The 9,231-nt window shown below is 38.3% G+C and overlaps 1 long non-coding RNA gene across 2 annotated transcripts; it reads right to left on the bottom strand.

Moving 5' to 3' along the window:
• Positions 1–63: 63 nt before the first annotated feature.
• On the bottom strand, positions 64–8,793 carry LOC137169831 (uncharacterized). Of its 2 annotated transcripts, XR_010924547.1 has the most exons (4): positions 8,694–8,793; positions 8,418–8,474; positions 3,307–3,405; positions 64–266 (listed from the first exon to the last, which is right to left on the bottom strand). It is a non-coding gene; the product is annotated as an uncharacterized lncRNA (long non-coding RNA). The 2 variants fall into 2 exon arrangements; XR_010924548.1 differs by lacking the exon at positions 3,307–3,405.
• Positions 8,794–9,231: the final 438 nt, after the last annotated feature.

The following is a 9,231-nucleotide window of genomic DNA, read 5'->3' as shown; positions in this document are numbered from 1 at the left end:
AGAATCATTATAAATTGATTGGGTGCAGTGCCACAACAATTAATCAAGCCAGCAAGGCGTAAGTAGTAGCAACTTACATTGTTTTATTACTGAGGTGGTCAAAAAGAGTCTGGATCAAAAGGGTTCGTAGTTTTGTTTTGCTTGCACTCTTCAGATCAGGATTTCTTCTTTCTATGGCCATCCTCAGCACTGCTGGAATCATCAAAGAGGTATCTGGACTGGACTGTGCTTGGCTGGAGGGATCGCTGCTTATTGGAGGGGGCTCTCTAGAGAGGAAAAATGGGAAGAAGAAAAGAGAAAGTCAATAGAGAGATGACCATCAAAACTGACCTCAGAATGGCATAAAAATAAAATTGTGCTCTCAGTGGACCATGCTGTTTGATTAATCGAGGATAGTGAACCAGAAAGTGAATCTTCGGAGTGAAATTGTCAGGGAAAAACTTCTGAAAACTCTTCAGAAATTCTGTGATGAGAGCAGACAGTGGACTCAGCCAACTTGTTTTGACCACAGGTGCAAGAACTGTGTAACATATAGATCTAAATGGCAAATAGAGACCCCAGTAAGTGTTTGGGTCAGTTTTTCAACTGCTTTTCCTGGGATGACACCTTGCTGGAGAGCAGATGGCTTCAGCAAAACAGGCCTGTGAGTGACATCGTTTTGTCCAAAGGGGAACTGTTGTAGCTGGTCATTAAACTGTTGCAGTGTTACCAGTCTTTCATGGCTAAGCTTTGGCAAGTAACCTCAAAGTGAGGCTGTTTATCAAAAGGGCAGCGTCCAGTAACACCATACAAAGATCTACCATCTGGCACTTGTAAATGTATATGGTGTGTGTCAGGAGTCCGGTAAATACACTCACTTTCGTCAGTTTTGTTACCAATGTCACTGTGGTGGCACAGACAGTAACGGCAGATCCGTCCCCGACTAAAACGTATAAAAAGTATTGAAGCCGGCCAAAGAATGGACTGATAAATTATCAGCACAAATGGAAATCACAGAGCCTTTGAGAACATGGGATTGGTCTTCAAAGTCAACTGATACACCATGGCACTGAAGTTCACAAAGGTCATGAAGAAGAGGATGCAAAATTGGCTCATAACCATACTTCTGAAGCCATCGGTTTCTGACAAGTACAGCCACATGTATATTTTGAAGACTGGAACGATACTTCAGAGGAATATTTCAACAACAAAGTTGACACTTGACACTTTTTGCTTTTTGGATCCCAAACAATTTACAATTTCAAATTCATCAGTATATAGCCTCAACTGTGTCTCAGAGCCATTAAATAAGGCATGCTGTTTAAAATTAATCCATCTGTGAAGTCTTTAAGTGTTTCTTCGTCAAAAACTGTGTCCTCCACAACATAATGAAAAACATCATCTCTTTTGAGAATATTTTTCAAAACTTCCAAAATGGGAATGTACAGTTAATATATGAATATAATGATAGCCTTTTTATTGAAGTTTGTGACATAATTTTGGGGAGAAGAGCTTGAGTATTCAACTGACTTCCTAAACACCTCCTACTGTCCAGCCTCCTATCAGCTTACATTCATTCATGGACTACAGTCTTACCTTTATCTCATCCTCCAATTGTATTCCTCCTCCCACAGAATTTAAACTGCAACTGACAGTTCTCAGCATCCAAGCTGTCTTGTTGCATCCCACCAAATCCCACCACCAAATAATAAGGGCAGGGGGGTCTCCTTTGATGGCCCTGGAATATTTCCTTAGGCATGAGGGGCCTTGGGGGCTAAAAGGTTGATAACCACTGCTATAATGTGTTATCCTCAGGAAATACTCTGTATTTTAATGTATTTTTTTATTCTTCCCCCAACTAAACTAAACTAAGCTGAAGAACCTCTAAAGAACCTCTAAAGAACCATACAAGGGCTTAACAGGTTCTTTGGACAGCAGTGGAGCTATATAGCACCTCAACCACCCCAAAGAACCACTGAAGAACCGCTGAAGAACCATACTGGGCTTAAAAGGTTCTCTGTACGTCAGTAGTGCCATATAGCACCTCAACCACATCAAAGAACCACTGAAGAACTACTTAAGGACCACCATGTTTTTGTGTGTAGAGCTAGAGCTACAAATCCTAATCTGCCATTTTTCTAACCGACCTTAAATGCAACATCTGTCTTCACCTATGTAGAGATGTCATTTCAATTTTACAGATAATAGAGATAAATTAAATGTAACAGGGAATTCTTTTCAACATTATATTATCCTCCAGTGCCTCTTTGAGCAATTTATTAGATACACCTGAGGGCTTTTCCTTCCTCTGCAGCAGGCACTGATTACAGCTCACTTCAGAAAAATCACCTGATCTCATTTGCGAGTCATCAAACATATCACTTCCTCTGTCACATTACTTTGCCTAAGGGTGGACTTAACCTACTCTTCCACACTGCAGTGTGGATAACTTATGTCTTCTAATTAGTTTCAAACAGGTAGCTTGATCAGAATGGACATGTACATTGGTCAAAATGTCAAAATGATATAATACAATATAGGTCCTGTTTCCTGCCATATTCCTGTGATTATTCATGATAACTTCCATCATCAACCTGTTTTGTGGGTCACATTCTTAAGAATTGTGTCAGCCATTCTGCAAATTCATTTGGCCACTTTGGCTGCAGTGGAAACCAGCTGTAAACACAACATTGACATATTATCACCTTATGGGCAAACTTGCTAGCAAACAGATTCTTATTTCCACCTCCAGCAGATACAAAGCAAAATTAGTATTTATTTGGAGTCATGTTTGTGTGATGAATGTAAATCCAATATTCACTTTTAACTCTGGTTTGGTCTCCACCAACTCCTGAGGAAGATATTTGGCTCTTTAGCAGCTAAATGCTCCACTATGTTCACCAGCTAGTTGCTGACTTAGTCTTTCTGTTGTTTGGTGCTAGACAGGTAGCAGACAGTGAGTTTATCAGAGCTTTTTGCTGATAAAAGGTGCATTCATCTACAGAAAATGACACTGATGAGAGTGAATCCAATCAGTAAAGTTCCAGGCAGCAAAACAATTAGCTTAAAGATGCTACATTCCATTAAGCTGAGGGGAACTTTAGATACAGGTTTTAATTCTTTTTGGGTTTGTTACCATGAGCACCTACTCACACATATATACTGTACATAAAACATATTGAAGAGCAGCTTTGAACATTTGAGTTTCAAAATGAAAAAACTGCCTTTCAAGTGCACATTTCAATGCAAAACCTTACAGTTGTGTGTCAGCCAGACATCTCAGGGTTAAAGTTCATCTGTTGTGTTATACGTCATGCAGACAGATACCTCACAAACCCAGCAGGGCTCCATCCTGCTTCAACCTTCCTTCCACTCATCTCTCCAGTGTGCTGTTTTTATCTCCTGAGTACTCACCAGGCTCGACCTCTGCTTGACAGGACAGAAACACATTTCACACGTACAGAAATGCTTCCCCTGAACTGACAGATCAAGAGGAGTGTGTGTGTGTGTGCGCGTGTGTGTATCTTTGTGTGTGTGCTGCACAAGATAGAGATGTACCAAAGCATGAGTGGGACCATGAAACTGAGAAAAGCAGGCTTGTCCAATTGTGCATTACGCTGGCTTTATGTCATCATATCTATGATTACACTCACCCTTACAGTATCAAAAACACTTTTGCTAAAACATGCCTTATTATAGTGTAGAGATCATGTTTCAGGCCCTCAGAGTGATTGAGAGCACTGATTGCAGAAAAACTTGGGTGAAATTCTGTGCAGACATAATCCGTTGATGAATACTGAATGGAAATAATCTATTTATAAGAGAGAGATACCAGTCAAAGCCAATCCATTCAGCATGTAACGGGAGAATCAAATACAATTAAATAATAATACCCTTAAATAATAAATTGGTCCTCAAGGTTGATGGAGTGTTATCGTTAGCAATGAAGTCAATATTTTTGTGGCTACTTTGAAAAGTCCATTTGAAATTCTCTGTGAGGAGAAAAGAAACAACAAACCCCCCCCACCCCCACCCCCCAAATTCCTGATAAGACAAATTGATTTCAATGGAGACAATGACTATATTAAGTGTCTGATCCTTGTTAATTATTGTTATAATCTATTACAGAAGATTAAGACATTTTCCCTGTGACTTGTTAAGCATACAAATGAGAGAATTTCATTGTGTCTAGTAGATTGCGTTTTGAAAATAAGTTCTACATAGCAAATGAAGATGGAAATTTATTAAGAACGGGGAGTAGTGTGGACTTCTGGAACAATTAAACTTTAATCCATTTTTCCTCATGAAAGCTAATTTTTGTACATGTATTCACTAAAAACCCTTTAATCCTAATGTGCTCAGGGAATCAGAAAGCTTGAGTTTTACAAGATAGGAGCAGTCCTCCAGATGTTTTTTCACTTGTATTCCAGATGTTCATAATGTTGTGTCTGTGCAGCATTGCATTTTGTTCTCTCATGCAATAAAACATTAAAAATATATGACTTTTGAGGCTGATGTATCTTGTTTTGTTCAGTAGTTGCCTCTGCTACAAAAAAATACCCCCAGTAAGTTGTTTTGTTCTTTCTTGGAAGTCCACTGGATGAGGTGTAAATCAAAAGCAAGAGAGGACGAGATATAACACAACACAATAGTAGAAGGCAGCTCAAAGAAGCAAATGGAAAAGCAATACAGCTACAGTATGAGTACAACCACACTTTAATTTCTGATTCTTAGAAATTGACTATTTTTTAACTCTGGCTATTTTTAACATCCAAAATTTGATGAAGGCAACTAACTGAATGAAATGATTGCTGTTTTTGTCCCCAGCTGATGCCCTTGTGTCTATATGCCCTCTGGCCAGCTGTAACATGGGGATCCTCAAAGATCTAATGACAAGAAAAGAGCAACACTACGCACACAAAAACCCACAACATCTGCTACAAGTGACTTAGAAACACAGTTTACACACACTTTATACAGTTTGACCTGGATAACAAAGACATAATAATGTTGATTTAATAATTGTAAAGGTTATGTTAGACCTCAGGCTCCTTAAGGTTGTAACTGGTGACTCACAGCACATAAGTGACCTGTTGCTGTGAAATGCTTTTGCTTTTCAGTGTCATCCACAAGCACTCAAGTTAACTAGAAATGCATGAGAGTGGAGTGCTGCAGATTGAGACCATGATGGAAAATGAATGATAACCCTCATCCCTGAAGTATTTGGTTTATTTCAGTGTCTGTCCATTTGTTAACCTAAATGAACCGAAACCAAAGCCAAGCTCAGTGAGGACACCAGCCTGCAGCTCCCAATGGTATCACTGATATGAATGTAAGCTTTTTTGAATGTTCTTAACCAACTATAAATAAGAAATGCATGTGATGTTATCACATGAATACATCATATTCTTACAAGATAGCTGATTAACATCTGATGTAACTGTATAGTATGTGACATGGTACACATTTTTTGGTTCTTTAGGCTCTGTGCTTCAGTACATTCAGTTTGAAATTGATATAACATTAAAGTGCCAAGTCTCTCTTTTAGCTTTAATTTGAGTAGGTTTGCATCAATATAGAAGGAACTGTGCGATAAACATTGTATTTAAGATGTTGTGGATCCTTTGCAGTCAATGACTGCCCAAAGCGTTCAACCCATAGACATCAGCAGATGCTTTGTATCTTCCCTGCTGGCTAAACTGTATGTGGTCTTATGATGATTAAAAAACTTGTTGACAATCCTGCTGTCTCTGGTTTGTTATCACGCGACTAAATATAAATTCCCCAGTAAGAACTCAGTAGCTCCTGGTTTTATAGGATGATGCTTTATTTTACTGTACTTGAGCACGAAAAGAGTAAGTAATGATGTAATGGACTCATGAAGAAATGAGGGATTACCACTTTACTTGAGGAGCACAAATAGAGTAACTTATGTTTAATTAATCAGTAATGAATGAGCCATTACTAGTTCTGTGCTGCTCAGTGTCTGCTTCAGAGTTAATTAGGAACAAATCATGAAGAAAGTGGTCAGTATATCAATTCACAGATACTTATGAACAAACCATTACCCAAGGGTTCATTATAAAGTATCTCTCTGTCTAGTAATGCACCGTTATCTACGATATAGTGCTCAATTCAGGGTTAAGTGAGGAACTACTTGTTAACAATTAATTTTCAGGTTGTTACTGATTCATTCCTCACTCATTCCTCAATTGTGCATACTGTGTTGTAAAGTATTACGGTAGCATATAGGGTAAAATCCACATTCACAGCAGGTGGCTACTCTCCAGCAGAATGAAATGCTGAATGAATATTTTATGAATGTGGAGTCTCTCCTCTCCTCTGTATGTCCCTCCTCTCTCCCTGCTGATGACGTAAAATGGGACCGTAGTTTTCCATCAGTTGCATTACCCATACTGACTGTTCTTCCTCCTGCTAGTGCTTCTTCTGATTATAGAGAGAAGATAAGGCTGCCTCCATCACAGCAAAGCACATAAAGAGATGCTGATGGTGGAGCAAGAGAGGTGAGATGAAGGGCGTGGAAGTGCTGACTTGTTCACAGACAGCTGCAATGGTAAACCCTGAGAATAGATGTAATTGTCTGTCCAATACTGCATTTTAAACATGAAATTAAGTCCTTCATTGTATTTAAAGGTTTTAATTGAAGTCTTAAAGAGGACTACCTGGTCTGTCATCATGTGCTCTATGTGCTCTGCTCTCCTTCTGATGTCACACTGAACTCACTGATTTTGTTTTGTGTTGCTATTTGGCTTCTTGAGTGAAATCAATTAACTGCACTAGGTTGCTTTGTCCACTTTTTGTTATATTCTTCAGCCGGCCCATGACGATGACTCATACTTGAGGAGTTTTATGTAATCTAGTGTCAAGTAATTGTTTGTATTGTGAATGAAAATGCTGAATCACACACTGAATGTGCTTAATCACACTTCAATGTTTTCCACACTGAATTTGAGCAGCTGTTTCAGTTGCAGTGAATTATCTGAGGAAACCACTGAAAATCCTGGTAATTAACACAACACTGTGGAAAGGTAAAAACCTTGTATCTCCCAGATGTCAGATTTTGTGGCTTAAAAGGGATTCAGATTGACCAGTGTGCATTTGGGCGTTCATCTAACAGGTTTTAAAGTGTTTAATATAAAGCATACTACTACACAAAGCACATAGCACTTACGTGGGTTCACACAATATCCACCAATGCTGTGTTCATGTCATATTGTTCAGACCAAAATCAGTTCAGCTGTCAGTATGGTTCCACTTGCTGTAATGAACCAAACTTAACACTTCAAAAGTAGCTAATTTAGGCTATTAAAATTACATGACTACAAGGCTGTCAGCGGAGGTAACCATCTTAGAATAATTCATGAACACTCCCAAGACGAAATAATGAGAGGTTTTCCAGTTTGTACTGTTCTGCCAACATTGCATCACTTATGTCCTAACCTGCACGTGCGAGTTGCTAGTGCAGCAACAAGTACATGATCTGGCTTTCCATTTGTGTTCTTTGTCGTAGTGGCCAAGAAAGAAACACTATGGGGTTGAGCCCTTAGTTTCTGAATCTGTGTTTTTAACTACAAAACCCAGACACCCCCACCTAAAAGCCTTGAAAAGTAATGATATTGTCATAATTACTGAAAATATACCTGGGACTTACAATGCATTCACTTCTTCTTAAGTGTAACTGTCAAACTGTGTGTAACTGTTAAGGAGCAGTTACTGCGTTTTGCCATCTTTTCCCTTTGAAAAGCAGGGACGCAGTGTGTATGAAAGGTTGCATATGTGTATGCAACTGTAGATGCTTGTCTTGTTGACACAAGTCAGATACCAATGCAGTGAGAAAACAGTGAGTCAATATTATATTCTAACTTGTTACCCAACACCTCAGTGTCAAGTTTATATCTGGCCATTTTAAATATCTGGAAAAGAGATCAGTATATCTTCACAAGTTCACAGAAGTTCAGATAACTTTAGGAGAAACTTTAATTGGACACTGTTTTAGAAGAAGTAGCTGAACTATATATTTTAGGCTTATTGGCCAATTTGGCCTTGAGTGGTCCTGAACACATCAAAAATGTGGATATATACTGACTTAAAACTTGACAGCAATTTAAAAGCAAAAGGCAACACAACACAAAAAACTTTACAAAAGGTACAGATTTTGTATATAATTCCAGCAAACGTGTTTGTCACTGCAGAAACCATAACTCAACACATTACTGTGGACATTCACTGCAAACTGTAGATATTTTCCATTTATGCTCTTCTTCTGCTCCTTCATTAATCGTTCTGTCTTTCTGTTGCTGTTTTCTGTTATTTGTCAAGAAAAGTTATTTGTCTGTACTACACATAGCTTCCCAAATTAACATATATAAGCAAGATAAGCAAGTAACAACATGCATCATTGCACCAGCAATACATACCAGTTTGTCCAAAGTTGTATGTTGTGTCCGTTGTTCTCAGTCCTCCAATAATATTATCTGAGTTGACATGCACAAACAGTATTTATTTATCATGAGCAGTCTCTACATTATTTAAATTAATACATTTTTAAAGGGCATAAAGATGTTATGTTATTAGTGTGTAGAATTTAGTGGCATCTAGCAGAACGGACTTGGCAGAAATGGAATATAACATCATAAGTATGTTTTAATTAGTGTATAATCACCTGAAAATAAGAATCATTGTGTTTTTGTTACCTTAGAATGAGCCCTTTATATCTACATAGCCCGCCATGTTGCACCGCCATGTTTCTACAGTAGCCCAGAATGGACAAACCAAACACTGGCTCTAGAGAGGGCCTTTCGTGTTTTTTGTTGCAATCTGCAACCTCACCACTAGATGCCACTAAATCCTACACATTGGTCCTCTAAGTAAAAAAGTGTGTTAAGTAAAAAAGTGTTACCTTTCTGCATATAAATGTCCTGAAATGTTCCTAAAACACTCCATATTACTTAAGATTTCTGTAGTGCTTCCTGACATACAGAGCAAACAATGGGCATTTTATACAACTGTACTTATGTATGTATGATGCAGTACTTTCAGAAATAACTTGAATGGGATCTCTGTTTGGGTTTCTCCATTTTGATTAATCTTTGCTGTGGGCTGCAAAAGTAACATCATATGATCAGCCAACAGACCAGGCCAATTGAGTTTAGTTCTGTTCAATCTTTCATATTATAATTAAGATCCAAATTTGATTTGCTCTAAATAAAAAGCTATGGCCAGCAATAAGAT

The sequence above is a fragment of the Thunnus thynnus genome, chromosome 18 (genome assembly GCF_963924715.1).
Source record: "Thunnus thynnus chromosome 18, fThuThy2.1, whole genome shotgun sequence".
Taxonomy (NCBI): domain Eukaryota; kingdom Metazoa; phylum Chordata; class Actinopteri; order Scombriformes; family Scombridae; genus Thunnus; species Thunnus thynnus.
Note: the sequence above shows the minus strand (reverse complement) of the source record. Positions and strands in the feature narration are given on the sequence as shown.